Below are 18747 nucleotides of genomic sequence, written 5' to 3'. Positions count from 1 at the left end.
GCAGCCGAGGGGGTTGCCGCACCGCCCGGCCCAGACGCACCTCGCTGCCAGTTCCCCTGGACCCGGCCGGGGCAGAGGCCGGATCCCACGGCAGGGCGCGAGGCACCAGCAGCTCGGCGCCCAGGCGTGGGGCCAGGGCAGGGCAGTGTGGGGGCCAAGGCGTCTCTGGGACCCCAGCCAGCCCGTCCGCCCAGGGCTGGCTTCCCGTCCCCGAAAGCAAACAGCCGAGCAGGGCGTCACGTCACGTGTCCCCGCGGGCAGCGCGTTCCCCGCGGGTCTTGGCCGTGCCGCAAGCGCTGAGGCGCAGGGCGGAGGTGGAGCTGCCAGAGATTTTGAGAAACCATGCGAGGGGAAGGAAGCCAGCGTCACTAGGACAACATCGCAGAGAGCGCAAAACAACTGAGCCACGGCCTGCGCCAGGCCAGACGCCATCACGGCTCCGGCCGCCCCCTCGAGCCATCCCGTTGCAGAGAGGGGGTGCACCCAGGGCCGATGGTGGCAGTGCAGCCCTTGGGGTGCTCCACCTCCCGCGGGAGCCGGGCAACTCGGTGGGACCAGCCCTCCAGGCAGAGCCCCATGTGCCACCCCAGTGAGGAGCCGCAGCAGATGGAGGCCCGACCCCAGGGCACGCCAAGCCTGGCGCTTCCAGGGACGTGTTTGCTTTCGACGCTGCTCAGCTGGCCAGAGCAAACAGATCCTGATAATTTACTGCAGCCCAAAGCCAGAGGGCTGAGTTTGCTCCGGAGAGGTCAATGCACGGTGGGAAATGCACCCAGCAACAGCCGGCAGTGCCGCCCCGCTCTCCCCGTGGCCCCGGCGAGATTGCAGCTGCCGGCACGCGGGGAACCAAGATGGGAGGGAAAAACAGCCTCTCGTTTTGTGATCCTCAAGATGCAATCCCCATCCTTCTCCCCCCATTAAAACCTGTATTTCTACTCAGCCCTGGGAGGCAACTGCTGGCTGGTAGGTGGCAACCTGGAACGTAAGCTGGGCATGCCTGAATTTGCTAAGAGCCTGCAGGAGATGCTGTGCTCCTCCTCTCCGGCTCCCAGCTCCCTGCCAGCCCAGGGGACAACAGCTCGGAAGCGCTCAGAGTGGGGGTCAGGCCTGTCCCCTCCTGGTGTCAGTCACAGCAGCTCCTCCAGCCCAGCCATGCCCTGTTTCCTTCCCATCCTAATTTCTGTGTTTTCCTCCTCCCGCAGAACAGCCTTTCCCTGCCAAGGCCCGGCTCTCATAACAATGTCCCAGCTGGGGCCACGCTGCACGGAGGTTTCCTTGAGAGAAGCCCGTGCACCCAGCCCCAGCTTCCCGTGCCATCGCAGGATCGGGCCATGCAGGCTTTGCTCCATCAGCACTGCCACAGCGCTGGGGAGAAGGAAGCTGGGCAGCAGACAGGGACAGAGATCCAGGCCAGGCAATGGAGCCGCCCCTCCTGCAGGGACCCTCGCCCCAGTGCAGCCTGGCAAAAGCAGCTGTTACAGCAGCTCCCAGCCTGGCAGCAGCTCCCAGCTCCACACTGCACCTAAGCCAACTGTGGATGCACCCACTGCAGACGCACCTCAAGTCTCCCGCTGGCCCAGCCGCTGTGGGGCTCATACTCCCACGGAGGCACCCCAGAGCGGAGACTCCCCGCACCGAGCAAGGGGCCAGGCCTGCCTGGGGAACAGCAGCAGGGCGGCAAGACACGGCCGGGGAAACTGAGGTCGAAGCCCTGAGCAGCATCAGGGCAGGCCTGCCTCACGCTTGGGCCGGGATCTGCTGCCGGGGAAACCCCGCAGCTGCGAGGCACCTCCGGCTCAATGGCGGGGCAGGATATGGTGCCTGGGGAGGGGCAGCAGCCGCCCGGGGTGTGCCTCGCCCCCCTGCCCACTTCCCCCTTCCCAAGCCCCCTCGGTGCAGCCGCTTTCACTTCCTCCTCCAGCTGAGGGGCCGCTTTGCCTCCTTGGTGGGGCTGGGGGTCTTCCCCAGGGCTGGGAGGTGGGGCAGGAGGAGCCCATGCGCAGGAGGAGCTCCGTGACCCCCTGCACTCCCAGCATGGGCTTTCTGCTTACTCATCTGGCACTGGGAAACCAAGTCCCCCTCCCAGAAGCAAGAGCTGCCGTTAAGTCTCATGGCTGTTACTGATTAATCACCGGTACTTCCTGGCAGCAGACCGCAGCCCCCCACCCTCAGGGCCACCTCTCCCCCTGCACCTTGGGGGGACCAGGGACTGTGAGGGACCCCACTCCTGGCCAGCTCCCCTCTGCTCTTGGCCATTTCCCAGCCCAGGGCCAGAGGCTGGGGGCAGAAGGAGCTGGGGCTGGCAGCCTGTGGGCACCCACTGTCCCTCTGCCCTCCACATCCTCCCAGTTGCTGAGCAGAGATTTCCCCGGGGCTTTCTCAGGGACAGATGCTCAGAGGTTTTCCAGTGCTTGACACTCAGGACACCTGGGCTCTGCTCGAGCTTTGCCACCGCAGGGATGCAGCCCGAGAGACCTCACTGCCTCTCGACACGCCTCAGTTTCTGTGGGGCTGCCACCGCTACTGGTGCTCTCCGTCTGAGGCCAAGCCAAGGGACTACAATCCCAGCTGGCGGGATGCTGGTGACAGCACCACAAGGAGGACACCGTGGAGCCCATGTGGCAGCAGGAGTTGGCTACAACCAGTCGCTCTCCGGTGGTGAAAGTTCTTCTTATTCAGAGGAAGAGGGCCTTCCCCGGCTGACCCAGCCCCAGGGTGACTCACAGCACGGGGACTCCAGGCTGGACCCAGCCCCCAGCTCCCACCCCAGGAGCTCGCTGTCACCAGGTCTCAACTGTGGGGACCGGGGGGTCTGGCGCTCTCCACCAAAGCCTCCGCTGGGCTCTTTTGCTTCGCCTCCGCACCCTTCGTCCCGAGGCAGCAGGGTGCCAGCAGCTCCATCCATTTGGCACCCAGGTGCTTTGGACTTTGGGCCTGGCAGCCCCTGGGCCAGGCACGGGCTGGGCTGTGCCTCCACCTGTGTGGCCAACGGGAGCCTCGACGCCCGCCAGCCCAGCCTGCGGCTCCGGCACCTGCCCGGGCTCTGGCGCACGCAAAGCCCTTTCGCCGTCCCACCCCAAAACACCCCAGCACGGGCAGTCCCGGCCAGCGCCAGGGCCAGACGGTCGCTCGGCTCCCCTCCAGAGATCCCAGCTCATCTGCCAGGGGATTTGCCACGCTACCTGGACCCGTGCCCGCGGCCAGAGCCCTGCGGCTGCAGGGAGGGCCCTCGCCCAGAGCAGCCCCCCTCCCCGGCGGGCAGCGCACCGTCCCGGCCCGCTGCCAAGCCCGGGAGCGGCGGGGCCGCGGCCGAGAGCGCCGGGGAATCCACCCGCCCACCGGCACGGCCGCAGCCCCGGCCCCCTCGGCCCCAGCAGCCCCCGCTGGGCCTGCCCCGCTGTCACCACGGTCCCCCCCGGTCCGGCGACCGGGCCTTCGGCACCGGCCCGTGTCGGGCACCCGAGCCCCCCTCCCCGCGGGCGGGCGGCGGCCAGGCCGGGGAGGCCAGGGAAGCCGTGAGCCCCTGGGGGCTGCCGCGGCCCGGCCCCTCGTGACACCGGCCGCTCCGCCGCCCGCGGGGCCCAGCCCGGCGCCCCCGCCCGAGTCCCGGGCCCCGGCGGGAGGTGCCAGGCGGCGGAAGGGGCCCCGAGCCCCGCTCCGGGAGCCGCCTCGGCCCCGCCGCCCGCCCGCCCGCCCCCGGTACCGGCCCCGCGCCCCCGCCCCGCCCCGCCCGCGGCGCCGTTACCTGGCGGGAGCCGCCGCTGGCGAGGGGCGGCCGGGCCGGGCCGGGCCGCGGGGCCCCTCACTCCATGGCGGCGGCGGGCGCGGCCGGGCCGGCTCCGGCGGAAAGCGCCGAGCGCCAGGAAGGGGGAGGAGACGCGCGGGCGGCGGGTGCGCGCGGGGCGGGGGGGCACCGGCACCGGACAGGCCTCGGCGGCTCCCCGGGACCCGGCCCGCCCCGCCGCTGTGCTGCGGCACCCACGGGCCACCCCGGCCCCGCTCGTGACACCCCCACGCCCGCCCCACGGCGGGGCCCCGCTGCTCTCCTGACCCCGTGCCCGAGGCCCGCCGCGGGGATGCTCCCGGGCCACGGAGCGCGTCCGTGCCGCGACCCTTCGCCGAGGAGCGTCGCCGGGACCCCCTAACCCCGCAGGGTGGGGGTTCTGCTCTGCACCGCACGGGCCAGGCCCCTGTCCCCACCCTGGGCTTGGAGCCCGCAGCCGGTCTCGGGCTGTGACCCTCCCCCCTGCGCTCACCGGTGCCGGCCCGGCGTCCCGGGAGCGGGGTGCATGTTGCTTTAGGGGGGCTCGCTGCGCGGGGGGGTCTCGCTGCACAGCGGGGGCTCATTGCATGGGGGGGTCATTGCACGGGTGGATCTCGCTGGGCCCGTTCCCCTCCCCAGGGGTGCTCTTGAGGCCGCTCCGACGTCCCTCGCCAGAGGCGTGGGGGGCCGCAGCGGGCAGGGCCACCCCGGAGCCGCCAGGGGGCGCTGCCTCACCGCCGGTGCCACCGGGGCGGGGGACGTGGGGGCCGGGGCTGACGGTCCTGAGGCGGCGGGGCCGCTCCTGGGGCAGGGCTGCCGCCGGAGCCCCGGGGTCCGCAGTCCCGGGCCCGAGTCCCCGCGTTCCCCCCGTCGCTTCTTCCGCCGGGGTGCCCGTGAACCCGCCGTGCTCGTGGCCGTTTTCAGCATCGACGTGCCCGGGGCCGCGGGCCTCCCCCCGTGAGCGCGGCCCCCGCGTCCCCCCCTCCTCGGCTTGCCCCTGGCCCCATATCCGCTGCCCCCCTCCGCCCCGCGGTCCTCCGGGAGCCCGACCCCCATCGTGGTGTGGGGCAGCCCCGGCCCGGGCAGCCCTGTCGCGCTCTGGCACGGCGCGGGGTGATCAGCGTCCCCGGGCGAGCGCGTCCCCTCCGAGTCAGGGGCTGGGGAGGGTCTTCCTGGCGCTGCTCAGCCCGCCCCGGATCCCGGTTCCCGGTTCCCAGGTCGGGACCGCGGCGGGACGCGGTCTGGCGGCGCGTTTGCCCAGGAGGGGCTTTGCAGCGGGACCCTCAGTCACTGATCGGTGCCCCCGAGGGGTGGCCTCGGGGCACCTGGTGCTGCCCCCCCCCCGCCCCCCAGCCGCCCGCGTCTGCAGCGAGACCCCGGCAAAGCGCCGGGGCCGCGAGTGGCGGCAATGGCCTTCGTCCCGCCAGCTTTGGGAGGGGGGGCACAGGGTGCACGGCACTGGGGGTGCGCGGGGAGGGGGCTGCGCCGAGCGACTCGGCCGGGCGCTGGCCGGGGGCCACGCGTGGGAGGAATCCTGGTGAGCGTGCGGCCGCAGCCATTGCAGCCATCTCCGCTCCGTAGGGCTTGCGCAAGCCCCGGGGCCTCTGGCGCAGCGGTGGGGGGCACAGAGCAGTTCTCCGGAGCCCCCCCGCGCCCCCCGGGGCATCCCCTGCCTGTGCCCCCCCCCGGCCCTGCTGCAGGGGCAGCTTGCCAGGAACATCTGGACCTTCTTCTCAAACATCTGGCTCAGCAACAGCCCGAAACAGCCCCCCCCCCCCCCCCCCGCTTCATCCAGCACTGCTGCCTCACCGGGGTGGTGCGGGGGCAGACGTGTGACATCATTGTTTTAACAGGTGACATCACTCGGGGCGGTTGCAGGCAGTTGCCTGATGACGGATGCCTGCACCACTCCCTATGTCGCCCCCCCCCCCCCCCCCCAGCACCGGGCCTCATCCCCTCGCAGGCAGCGGCATGGCAGGATGCTGTGGCAGATGAATGACATCACAGCTCTGGCTCTGATGTCATGGCTCTGGCTCTGCGGTCACAGCCACAGCTGTGGTGGAGAGGAGTGATGAGGGGCTCTCCTAGAGGGGCAGAAGGAGACTCGTAGCTGGAGAAGGGACAGGGCGGTCTGGGGAGGGGCCCGGGCCGGCAGCCCCCCCCCGCCTCCGGTTGTGTCCGAGGCCCTGGAGTCAGCCGGATCCCCGGGGCCTTTCAAAGTGTCGCAATTACCGGCAGCGCGACCACAGCCCCGGCCAGCCAAAACCGCTCGTTACCGAACGCGCGGGGCAAGAGGAGTCATTCCCCGCGGGGAAAGGGCTGTTTCGGTGAGGCGGGAGAACCGAGGTGGCTTTCTGGGGACGGAGCCGCCGGCCCCGGCTGGCGGGGCCCTGCCGAGCCCCACGGGGGGCTGCCGGTGGCGAGCGCGGGCGACCGGCTCTGCCGGGCTGGACTCGGGCAAGCGAGACCCAGCGCTGGCGACGGCTGCCCCCGGCTCCGCTCCCTCCCGCAGCGACCGCGGCGGTCCCACTGCTCCCGGCCCATTCCCCTGCAGAAGGACCCTCCGGTGCCGGGGGTCGGGCAGCGCGGTGCCGCAGGCAGACCCCACCGGGGACCTCCGGCCCAAACCCCCGCCCGCCCCACACCTACAGCACACGCACACCACCCCCGCGGCGCGCGCCCGCACCCACTCCCGCCGCGGGCCCGGCCGGGGGGCGCAGCCCCGGTACCACAGGCGCATGCGCTCAGCGCAGCCGCCGCCGCGTAGGACCCCTTCCACGCGCGCGCCCCCCGCGCGCGGCGGCGGCGGCTCGAGCCCGGTGACGTCAGGCGGGCGGCGGCGCGCGCTCCATCCATCCCTCCGCGGCGGCGGCGGCGCGCGCAGCCCCTCCGCCCCCCCCCCCCCCCGCTCCCCCCCCCCCCCCCGGCTCCGCCGCCCCCGGCGCCGCCGCCGCCGCCGCCCAGCCCGGAGGGTCCGTCCGCCCCGCCCCGCCCGCCCCGTCCCGTCCCTCCTCCGCCCGCCCGCCCGCGCCCCCTCCCTCCGCGGATGTCGGTGCGCGGGCCCGGGACGCGCCGCCCCGCGGGCAGCACGGTGTGAGGAGCCGCCGCCGCCGCCGAGCCGCCGCCGCCGCGCCGCCGGCATGGGGCCGCTGCTGGCCCTCGCCGGGTGCCTGCTGGCCCTGCTCGCCGCGCCCGCCGCCCGCGCCCTCGAAGGTGAGTCCGGGGGCGGCGGGAGCGGAGCGGGGGCGGCGGGGACGCCCGGCAAGGGGGGGGGGGGGGGGCGTCGCAGCTGCGCGGCCCCGCGGCCGCTGTCGGGGGCGCGGGGCCGGGAGCAGTCGGGCTCCAGCGGGGCCGCGGCGCTCGGCCGGGCCGGGGAGGGGGCGGGAGGAGCCGCCGTGACAAAGCAGAGCGGGCGCAGCCCGGCCCCGCCGCGCCGCGGGGGGGACCGGGAGGGCACCGGGAGCGGGCTCGGCCGACGCGTCCTTCCCCGCCGGCCGCCCTTCCCCGCGCCCCTTCGCCGCGCCGCAGCGCAAGGATGCCCCCCCCGCCCCGCCGCCGGTGGCCGCTCTCTCCCTCTCCCCATTTTCTCCCTCTTTCCCAGTTCGTGGTGACTCCCGCCCACCCGCCATCCCGTTTTCCTCTGGAATCCAAAGTTTTCCCCACAGCCAAGCAGGAAAGTTGGAGCTGTGTGCCACTGTGGGAGATGGAGCCGGGGGTCCCTGGGGGGCCGGTGTCCCCCCGCTCCCCGGGGACACCTGTGACAACCCGGCCTCGCCCTGCGTTCCCACTCTTGCATAACTGGGGCTGCTTCTCCTCCGGGAGCCGCGACCGCCCGTCTGCAGAGTTTGGCCGTGGCTGCTCTGGTGGCACTGGGAAAATGTTTACCCAGCGATGGGGCTGGCTGTCCGTCCGTCCAGCAGCCCCTGCCAGCCGCTTTTTTCCAAGCTGCGCACGTCTCGTTCCCTGCTCTTATTGATCTATTCAGTAAATACTTCAGCGAGCTCGTCAGCTCCATGGCCGGGCTTTTCAGTGTACAAGGGGCTGCTCTTGGCAGCACGAGTGCGTGCAGGAGCTGGCAGCTGAACGACCCGGGAGCTGGTGGTGGAGAAGTTCTCGCAACGCCTGACTGCGCGGGGCAGGAGGCTGTTTTTCCCTTTAAAAGCAGAAAGATGGGGGTTCTGAGTTGGCGCTCTCGGCTCTCCTCTTAAGGATTCCGTCTGTCCAGATGGGAACGGCCTGGTGAAGGCAAGAGGCTGGAGCAATTGCTTGGCGAGGTTTTTTTTGGGGGGAGGTTTTTCTGTCTCCTTTCTTTGCCCACCTTAGAGCGAACCAGGCGAAGCTGCTGGCGTTTGGTGTCGTGGCAGTGGCAGCGCCTGACCCGTCACCAGGTCAGAGGGATGGAGGAGGAGGAGGTTGGGGCAAACGCCAGATCCCTGCCCCAGATTAGTGTCTGGGGCTGCAGGAGGCCGGAGCCTGCGGTTTCCATCTCTCCAGCCCCTCCTCACCCCGCTGGAGGTCCAGGCGCTTAATTAGCGTCCCTTGAGGGGAGGTGGCAGGAGCAGAGCAGCCCTTGGCACCCCGCAGCCGCCCCCGCTCAGCTGACACCCGCGCGGTCGTTAGCGCAGGGTTGATCGACCCGTTGGCACCCGCTCGGTGGGCTCAGCAGTGCAGGTGATGACTAATGGCTGGGGTCGCCTGCTCCTGCTCTGCTCCTGGGGACCCCAGGTCTTGAAAGCATCGTCCCCGCTCGATGGTGGCTCGGAGCAGCTGGCAGATCCAGAAGTTCGTGGGGGCGGGAGGGACAGGCATCACTCATTGCATAAGCTGCGTTGCCTTTGGAAACGAGGCTGCAGAACGATGATGTGCTGGAGGGAAGTTCCTCCATCCTCTTCTCCACCCCGTGAGCTGGAGCAGGGCAAAGGCCAGCGCAGGGACGCCCCCTCCTTCCAGCAGCACGCTCCCCTCCCGAGGGGCTCCCCTTGGGGGTGGCGGTGGGGGTGAGGTGCTGTTGTACCCCACGGAGCTTTGGGCAGGGTGAGGGTTCCTCCACAGAGCTGGGGAAGGAGCTGTGCAAGTCTGTGGGCAGGAGGATGCAGAGGGGGCTCTCAAAGCCCCCCGCTCCGGCAGGGGAGTGGCTGGGCTGGCTGGGAAGGTGGCGCCTTGGTGGCACCTGAGCTGGTGCCTTGGCCCCAGAGGTTCTGACCGGGCTCTACTTTCCCTGACTTCAGGTCTCCTGCTGCCTGAGCTCGGTGCAGTGGGGCTCTGGGGGAACCACAGCAGAGCTGGTGCTGCCTGGGGGGCTCTGGGGGAACCACAGCAGAGCTGGTGCTGCCTGGGGGGCTCTGGGAGTGGGGTGCAGGGTCCCTGTCCTTGTCCAGAGACCCAACTCCCCACACCCACTGCCTTGGTTTGCAGCTCTGGAAGCTGTTCATTTGTTTCTGGTTTTGGCTGCAGGAGAAGGGGGAGGCAAAGTCCAGCTGGTGGGGTGCGGGAGGGAAGCTTTTCCAGGGGGACAAAGGGCGCTGGTGCATGGCTCCTGCCTGCCTGAGCTCCACTGCTGCTTGCCGGGGTGGTGTGGAGCTTCCCTGGGTCCCACTGCCTCGGTGGGCAGAGCTGGGCAGCCTTCGGGAGAGGGGTGAGGGCAGGCAGGGATTGCCCCGCTGCTGTTTTGGAAATACCTGTGGTTAAGGGTGGCTGTGGTGTTTTGGTGCAGCGCTTCCCTCTCGCCGCCTTGGTGGTCTGGCACGTCTCGTGCACGCGAGGGGAGCGCGTGTGCCTGTGTGTGCACGTGTGCGCACGCTGTTTCCGTGGGCACGCGTGGACATGCCCGGAGCCACGCTGGGTTCAGCAGAGGTGAAGAGAGAAGTGTTTGGGGGCTGCTGGGAGGAGACAGCAGGAGCTGTCGGGTGGGCTGCCGCGGGGACTGGCTGGGGGCTCCTCCGTGCAATGGCAGGGGGATGCCTGGCATCCCCGTGTGGAGCCTCTGCAGAGCTTGGGGTTCCTGGAAGCCCCGTGGGGCTCTGCCCCTGCACGGGAGGTGCTGTGCCATGGGATGCCAGCGTACCCTGGTGCTGCTGCGGTGTCCGAAGGAGAGGGCTGGGCTCCGTCCCCCATCCCATGTGCTCCCTGTCCGGTGACGTGCACTGACGTCAGGAGGATGGGACAGCAATGTTGGGATGAAGCCGAGGCGTTGCCGTCTCACCGCTTCCAAAGCTGTTTCAAGGCGTTGTGGGTGGTGTGGAGGTGGGAACAGCTGTGGCATCCCCCTTGTCTTTGGTGTCTCAGCCCCACCACTCGCCCCTTGTCTTCTCTCTGTGCTGTTTCCATGTGCTCTGTGGGAGCCTGTGAACTGGGAAGGAGCCGGGGCTGCTCAGGCCCTCTGACTGGTGATGCTTTTCCTCCAGTGTTAAGCATCAGTCGGGCTGATGGGGAGCAAAACCGCGCCAGTCCTCCCTGTTCCTCAAAGGCCCTGGCCCCCGGCGCCTCCTCTCCCAGAGGAGCTGGCTCTGCTCTGATGTTAACTGATTCCTCTTTGTCACCAGCCTGTACTTGATCCACTACTGCCCAGTGCCATTGGCTGCCCGGTGGGGCAGGGTCGGTTGCCTGCCCGGTACGCCGACCAGTGTGGGCTTTGCTCTGCTGCATGCGGCATCCCTGTCTCCTCGCAGAAACAGCACGATCAGAGCGGAAAAGCAGAGACAAGTTAAGGGAAAAGCTGTGTAAAACAGCTTCTAGGTGGGGTCCCCAGAAACACAGCCCTGAGTCTGTGGGGGGGGACAGGGTGGTGACACAAGCAGCTTTGAGGCAGGAGGGTTGGCCCTAAAAACCGTCCTCCTGCTGTCTGGGATGAGGGTGTCTGGGAAAGGCCTGTGGGCAGGTTGAACTCAGCCCCTCTCCTTCCCGCTCTGGGAGGGTGCGGGGGGACGCGGCTGCGGCAGCGTCCTGGTTATCTCCTGGTGTTTGCTGTGTTTGTGTGCTGAGATTGGGGAGGGTGCTTGAGGATGGGGCAGGGTCAGGAGCCCTTTGGGCAGAAATCGGGAGCATCAGTACCATTTGTAGAGGTGACGGTGGCGGCCGGGTGGGAATGTTGGGCACGGCAGGGTCTGCAGAGCAGCGCTCACGTGTGCCGTGGGCTGCCTGGTGCCGGCGCTTCTGCCAGCGGGTTCTTGCGCAGCTCAATCCTGCGCGGCAGCAGCGCGAGCAGCCGGTGACGGGGAGGAGGGAGCTGCTCTTGCCGTCAGGTGGATCCTGCTGCCGAGGTCTCGCCACCATCTCGCGAGTGCTGGAGAAACTCTGCGGGGAGCGGGGCTGCCCCCCCCTGTTCCTGCTGTCCTCCCCTGCTCCTGCTGCCACCACTCCAGACGCCTTCCCCCGGGGATGGGTGCCCACAGCTGGGGGTTTTGCTGCCCCGTGCAGCACCGGTGCCTCAGGAGGCAGGAGGAGCTGAACTCACTTCTGTGACCACCCGTGTCTCTCTGGGATTTTGGCTGTGCCTTTGGGATGACTTCTCGTGCTCCCCATGGATGGCCTTTCAGCGGGGACTCGGGCCAGCTCGGGTCCTGAGGAGCCTCTCCAAAACGGTGTAGGGAGCACGTGCCTCTGCAAGTGCCCTTTGTGCTGGTGGGGGTGCATGGGGGTGCTTGACGAAACAACAGGACAGCCTGGGGCAGTGCGGTCAGGGCCGGGCCCTCAGAGCCGTCGAGCGCTGGGGGTGGGACAGGCTGTGCCGTGGTCCTGCTGAGTCGGCCTGATTAGCGCGGTGGTAACCAGCAGGCAAGACCGTGGCTTTGTCATGGGGCAGGAGGTTCCTCTTCCAGGCACTGAAATAATTTCAGTTCCCAGATCTGCATCAAACACCTTCTTTGTGGCAACCCCGCAGACAAAATCCTTGCTCTGTGCCCCTGACACCCCTTGGCTGACCCCCAGCCCTGCTCGGGGGCTGCGCTTCTCTGAGAGCCACCTGCCTGCTCACAGCACCTTGGCCAAGCACGAGTCCTTCTGCTCCCAGCTCACCCCAACAAGGCTGAAACGCCCAAGATGAATCCAGCGGTTGCAGGGTTGGGAAATGGGCTCCGTGGAGATGGTGCCGGCTCCTGGTCGCGGCGGCTGACTCAGCCGATGAGCAGTGGATGCGTCTGCCCATTTCCTTCCCGTGTCCCTGCTTTGCCAGGCAGACAAGACTCTCCTTGTGCTTGGGCTGAGTTTTATCTCTATCACCTCCCGGAGAGCGCGTCTGGCCATGTTCCCATGGGTGTCCTTCTCCGTGGGGGGGGGATGCTCGGCCCCCTCTGGTGACCTGTCCCCCTCTGCTGTCGCTGCGGGTGTCCTGCTCCCCAGGATCCTGCTGGGTCCTCTAAGGGAAGCAGCCGCTGTTCCCAAGGGGGGGGGGGGCATTTCTGGGCCCGTTTGCATCGTGGCCATGTGGAGGAGAGCCACCGGAGGCCACCGAGCCCTATTTTGGGCCGCAGGAGCAACCGGTGCTGCTGGTGTTGGGCCGAGTGCTGTGTGCGCAGGGGGTTTCCCCATCTCAGGGGGCATGGAGCTGCCGGGGTGGCAAGCAATGCCTGGGCTGGAGGTGGTGTGTGCCGGGGCCTTGCCGAGCGCCTGGGGAGGTTTTGTGTCCAGTGTTGCCTTCCGCTGGCGCTCCCGGACGAGTGTCGGCTCCATCCAACTGCAGCTTGTCGAGGGGGTGCATTTTCCTCTCCTTCGGATTTTGCAAGCCGGTGCAAGACCGTCTCGGGCTATTTACAGACCAGGTTTTGCTGTTGACTTAACTTTTCAGTCACTTCCATTTAATGTACCTTGGCAGGCCGACCTGCCAGCGGCAAGCAGCAGCAAATATTTTCAGCATTTTCTAATTCGGCTCAAAGTTCTTGTTTTCTTCGCTCTGTGCCTCTTATTTTAAGAAGGAAAAGTACTGGGTGGACCGTGAGGACTGTTTTGCTGGATGTTATTCTGTTGTGCGAGGTTGCTTTCCCCAGTGCAGTCCAGCCATTTCTAAGGCTAAATATAGACTCACAATGTCCTTTCTTAGCCAGGGGAACGGAGCAGACTAGAGCTGCAATCATGCAGATGCTTTGCAGGATCACAGACGGTCCCAGCACTACTTGAAGCGAAGGGCTTGTGGGGTTGGCAACTGAAATGTTGATAATGACCTTGCTGGCAGCTTGGAGCTGCTCCGGTGGGACCGTGCTCACGGTGCTGCCGAGGGGAGGGATGAGAAGAGCAGCTTCTGCTCCGGGGAGTGTTAGCCTGCGATGAAGGTGAGAGCAGGTCTGCGATGTCCAAAACATGTGGACTGAGTCTTCGTTGGGAATTGCGGGTGGCTGGGAGGGACTCATAATTGAGTTGGAAGCTGCATCTTTAATTGAGTGGACTAATTAGCCTCTTGCAAGATGCCGTTTCTCCAAATGAGACCGCGGCAAGGATGGGTGGGCGTTGACGGTCACATCCTGGTGCGTGAGCTGGTGACGGGCAGGTGAAGGGCGAGGCGAACGGCGAGCGTGAAATGTTGGGGGCTGCCGGCGCGGGGGGGCGAGGGCAGTAATGGCTGCTTCAGAGCTCCTGCTGGACTCGGGGCTCTGGAGTCCATCCCTTGGCGACCGAGCTGAGGAGGAGGATTTCAGCTGGGGGGGAGCGAAGGCTTCCCGAGGCGTCACCCTGCTGCTCCCCTGCCCCGGCCTTGCTGGGGGTGGATGGGTTTTGTTTGCCCGGGGCTGCCAGGCAAATTGTTATTTTAATCTGCGGAGAGCTTTGAAACACATCAGTCTCGTCCATTTACTGGATATGGTGCAGCTCTTTGTTTGCAGGCACCGCTGCGGCCGCCTGAGCACGGGGACCGAGCGCTCGCTGGGTCCCGGATTCACACAGCAGTTCTTTGTAGCTGGCGAACAGTCGAGCGTCTCTGCTGCTCGTGCCGCTGGCGAGATGGGCTGTGCCGGGGCGCCCGCACCTCGTGCCGCTGTGTCGGGCTCTCCGGGGCTGAGTCTCTCCTCGTGTCCCTTCCTTCTGCTTCCCTGCACCCCGGGCGGGGGGAGAGCCCCTCGATGCCGCAGCAGCACGCACTGGCTCTCTGCGGACATGCCTGGTGGTTTTCTATGCGTGCTTGCTCAGAATTTGAATACCGTGGCCTAAAGGATTGCGCTGGGACGCAAACGCTCGTGCCATGAGCGTGATGCTGCGGCACCTCTCTGCGCTGCGGGTGCCAGACCGGCTTGCTGATGGTGAGGCCGCCTCTGCAGGCCCCCCTGCAGCTGCTTGGAGCAGCCCCGTCTGGGGACAAGTGTGTTGCCCGTCCCCAGCTGCCAGCGTCGATGCCCCTTGGCCGTACCTGGTTTGCAGCCGGGAGAGCGGCCCCAGCTGAGGCACGGCACTGGAGGCCGGCTCTGACCCGGAGCGCAGCAGGATCCCGAAGTGTGCGGCACTTGTGGCCACCTCGTCCTCCCTCGAGCGCGTGTGCTGGCTCGGTGCCGGACCCTGTTCCTGAAGGCAGCCGGTGCAGGGAGGGGAGCTGGGAGAGGGCTGCGAGGGTGTCGTGGTGCCTTTTTATTGTTTGCAAAAGGAAACACTTGGGTCTAATACTTCCCGCGGCGGCGGCCTTTCCAGCAGCCCGGGCGGATGCTGCGGGGCACTGGGGGCAAACACCTCGTGGAGAGTCAGACTGCGCCTGTTACTCTGCCCCGGGGCCAGCCACTGCCTTTGGCCCCGAACGACTGTTCCCGTGTTATTTCCAAGGAGGGAAATTTCCTCCCCCTGTCCTGAAAACATCGGCTGAAATGTCCGCAAGCCCCTGGCCTCGTCCATGCCGTGGGGCATGTCCCCTGCCTGCTCCCGGGGGCTGCTCCTGGCAGGGCCAGCGGCCCCAATCCAGCTCAGCACCCCTGGGTCCCTGCCTGCACCATGGCCCTGCTTCCCGCTGCTGCTGCCCTTCCAGATACATTCCCTCAGCGTTTTCTCTTGTGGCCCAGAGCGTGTTTTCCCTGCGGAAAAGCAGATTTGGAGCCTAGCACCGTGCTTACCCACCAGCCTGGTCTTCTTCTCCACAGCTGCTTGATGCCATTGTCCCTCAAAACCTGCCCAGCCCAGCCCCATGCTCTTTCGGCTGTGTAAAATCTTAAAGCTGCTTTTTCTGCAACTTGCAGAAGGTAAAACCAGGCAAACCAGGATCCCTGACCTGCACGAACCACCTTGGAACATGTGGGAGAGCGGTTCATTGGTGGTGTAGCTGAACTGTGCTGATGGAGATGCCAAGGGGTAGGGTAGTGTCTGGGACGGAGCACCAGAGCAGACACAACCGTACTGGGTTCCTCTCTAATTTATAAACAGATGGGATGTTTCACTGTGACAAGGACTTTTTCTTTTCCCTTTCCCCCTTAAAATAAGCTGTGCGGGTGTCTGGGAGCTGGGTGCTGCCGTGCAAACCTGCCCCGGTTCCTTGGCCCGGCACACGTGGGGACATGGCAGGGTCCTTCTGCAATTTGTGCAGCTGATCCAAGCAGCAGCAGCGACAAGCCCGGGTGTTGTGCAACAGCCCCGCACACGGCTTTATGGTTTGCTCTGCTGTTGTTGGTTTCTCCCCCTGCTCTGGTTCGGAGCTTGCCGTTTGGGCAGTGGCTGTTGCTCGTGGCCACCACGGGGCTCTGCAGAGCTCTTGGCACGGGGGCTTGGTTGCCCACCCGCCGCTGGTGTCTGGGGCTGGAGCTGTGGCGGGAGGGATAGTGCTGGGCCGGTGTGGTGGCCGAGAGAGCGGAGCAGGGACGAGCTCCAGTGTGGACCTCCTTGAGCTGCAGGGCTGGGCAGCCACCCGGGGATGCTGAGGTTTCATGGGCTGCGGCTCTGCAAAGCCACCTTGAAGCTGCTGCAGGATGGATGTGGCTTCCCAGGGTGTGTCAAGTAAACCACAAACCTTCCCCTGTCCCGCACCGCCACCTCGCCGGCAAGCACGTGCTTGCCGTGGAAGCTGCCATGTGGCTCGTGACTGGAAAGCACCGGTGCAGGTGTGGCATCCGCTGGCGGGAAGGCTCTTCCCCAGCTCAGCAGGGAGGCAGAGGTTGGTTGGGGCTGTGTCCTCGCGGGCCGGTTGGGTTTTCTTCTGTGGACCAGGACGGGAGCAGGTGACAGCCGAAAGCCCTGTGCGGGCAGGAGCTCTGGCAGGAGCGGGGAAGGGCTGCGGCACTGCCGTGGGTTGTTTTCTGCCAGGGAGACCTTGAAATAGCCAGAGATCGTGCTGTGCAACGGGTGGTGCGGTGGTTGCGTGACCTTGTCCTCCCCAGAGCTGGGGGATGCTCCCCGCAGCACACTGGTCCCCAGAGGACCTCAGGAGGGGACCTGGGGGCTGGAGGTGGAGCTCAGTCTCCAGGTCGTCGTCCCCTTCTCACTGCTCTCCAGCCTCCCGTAGCCCCCCGTGTCTCCTGGGGGGCAGGATGGGCAAGCGAGGGGGGTGACTTCTCCCTGCCTCGGCTGCTGCAGGACCCCCCTGTGTGCACCCTGGTCAGGACCTGCAGGAGTGGCCACCCTAATGTAGCCGGTGGGTCCCCATGAGTCGGGGCTGGCCGGGTCACCCCTGGCGCGGGGGCTGCGTTCACACGGGCAGGTGGACCAGAATCCAGAGCAGCTCTCCGCGCGGATGTGCTGCTCGGGAATAAGAGTCCCTTTATGCCAGAATAATTAGTGTACTCAGAGCACGCTAATTATTCTGGGATAAAAGTGACTTTTATTCCAGCAGAGTGTTCTCTCAAAGGGCCCTTTCTGCCCGCTTCTGGGGCACAATAGCTGCTCTGCTCCGTTTCCCCATCTCAGACAAAGTCCTTATTTGCGAAGCCAGCGAAATTGAGTTGACTAATGAATTAAGGCCAATGGTTTTGGCCTGGCTCCAGCGCTTTGAAAGCCTTGGCGAGCTGCTGCCCATCCTGGGCAGGAGGAAGCGCAGCACCCTCCTGCCCCAGCAAAGCCCTGTGGGCTGCATTCGGCCCCGGGCTCGGCTGCTGCTGAGCTCTGGCAGCGTCCTGCCCCTTGATTCAGCTGTCCAGATGAAATGCCTATTAATCTATAATGTGCAATTGCTTTATTGCACAATGCAGGCAGGTCTCTGGAGGAAGCGTTATCAGCTTTAGCCACAAGCCATAAATAACTGCCTCCAGTGCAGAACACTATATTCTGTTTGGGTTCCCAACTGCTGAGGGTATAAACATCCTACTTCTTATTGCTAGAATAAATAAAGGGAATAAAATCTTCTGAGCAGGTAGAGGAGGTGGGGGACCCTCTGCCCCAGCCCTCCCAGCTGGAGGGGTCTCCTGCCCGCAGCCGCTGCTGCCCCCAGCCCTTGTTTGGGAAGGAGAAGGGCCAGCCCAGGCTGGGGGAAGCGGGGCAGCCCCCCAGCAGGGATGGCCACTGGCCAGGGATGGCTGTAGCCCATCCAACTGCACCAAGAGGACTTAAGCCTCTTTCTTTTGGCTGCAAAGGCTTTTTTCTCCCCTCCCCCCCCCCCCCCCCCCCCCGCCCCGTTTTTCATTTAAATTGCAGATAAGCTGCAAAAAGAGAAAGAAATCAAAAAAGCATGGTTCTTCCTTGAAACACCCTCCGCTGCGTGGCTGGAGCCTGCCCCTTCTGCCCCTCCCCACCACGTTTTGTATGATCAAGCTTTTTTTTTTTTTTTTTTTTTTTTTTTTTTTTTTTTTTTTTTTTTTCCAGTTCTGGAAATGCTGGGGATTCGTTTCATCTGGTTCCATCTCCTGCCGTTTTTCAGCTCATTCTTCTGCGGACCTCTCCGTGGGGCCGGACGCAGGAGGGGGATGAGGGGGATCACACTCCAGCGCAGATCTCCCAGCTTCTGAATTTGGTTTAAAATGCAAATCTTTTTTTCCATTTTTTTATTTTTTAATTTTTTTTTAAAATGCATTTCATCTGAAGTCAGTGGAGCTGCTGGAGCCTGGGGAGCGGGAGGGGAAGGGGCTGGGTGGGGGGAGCACATTCCTCCCAGCGCGTCCAGATTTCCTGATGCGTGTTCGCATTTAAATCGTCTCCCCCTGGATCTGTTTGAAGTCAGGTGACAGATGAAAGCAGCCCTTGGGAGCCACAATATGATTTCAGTCCTCTTCCCCCTCCCCACCGGGGATGGATGCTCTTGGGCAGCCTCCATCTTCCACCCTCCCTTAGGGCCATGTTCTCCCATCCATCGTCCTTCTTCCCCTGGTCTTCCCTCCCCTCCTCTCTCCGAGTTGGGGAGGCAGCGAAGGATGGTCCTGCGGCTGGTGGAAATCCCATCCTGGTGCATGTGCTGGGGGCTGCGCTGGGTGGGCGCTGGGGACAGACCCTGGGGTGCGGGGCTCTGCAGGGCTCCTCCCTTGCACCTGTGGGATGTGTCGCCTGTCCCTGCCCTGGCCATGGGCACTCTGCTGCCTGGAGGGAGCCAGGGTTGTCCCCGGAGTGGAGGGGGACATCGGGGTCCTGGACTCCCCCTCCCTGGCGCATCCTGGGGTATCCGGTGCAAGGACTCGGTTGCTCCTGGTCTCTGCCCTGGCGTTCCCCGTGCCCGTGGGGAGGGACGGGTGTCCCTTGCTGTGGGGAGCACCCAGGTGGGCGATGGGAGGGCAGAGGCCAGGGGGTGCTCGGCGGGGTGACGGCTCCTTGCCGAGCCCTTAAACACTCGGAGTGGCCTTGAGGGGGGCTGCTTGCGCCTCTGGCAGCTCTTGGGCGGCAGATGGAGCCCACCTTGCCCATCCCTCCTGACGGTGGGGTGACGGCCCTCACCATGCTGCGGGATGGGGCTGGGGGCAGGCAGGATGGCAGCTTCCAACTGGCTCTCAAGAGCATCCCCCCGCCTGGTTGGGAGAGATGAGCAGAACTCAGAGAGGGAAAACCAGGGAAGGCACCGGCGCTGCGGGGTGTGCCGGGTCGGTGCCCAAAGTGATGGTCGGGGGTTGTGCCGGTGCTTTGCTTCGGTTGGGTTTTTGTTGTTGTTTTCCACTCGCCTCTTGGTGTTTCTA

The sequence above is a fragment of the Leptosomus discolor genome, chromosome 27 (assembly GCF_034619465.1).
Source record: "Leptosomus discolor isolate bLepDis1 chromosome 27, bLepDis1.hap2, whole genome shotgun sequence".
Taxonomy (NCBI): domain Eukaryota; kingdom Metazoa; phylum Chordata; class Aves; order Leptosomiformes; family Leptosomidae; genus Leptosomus; species Leptosomus discolor.
The sequence above is the reverse complement of the archived record's forward strand: the minus strand, read 5'-3'. Positions refer to the sequence as shown.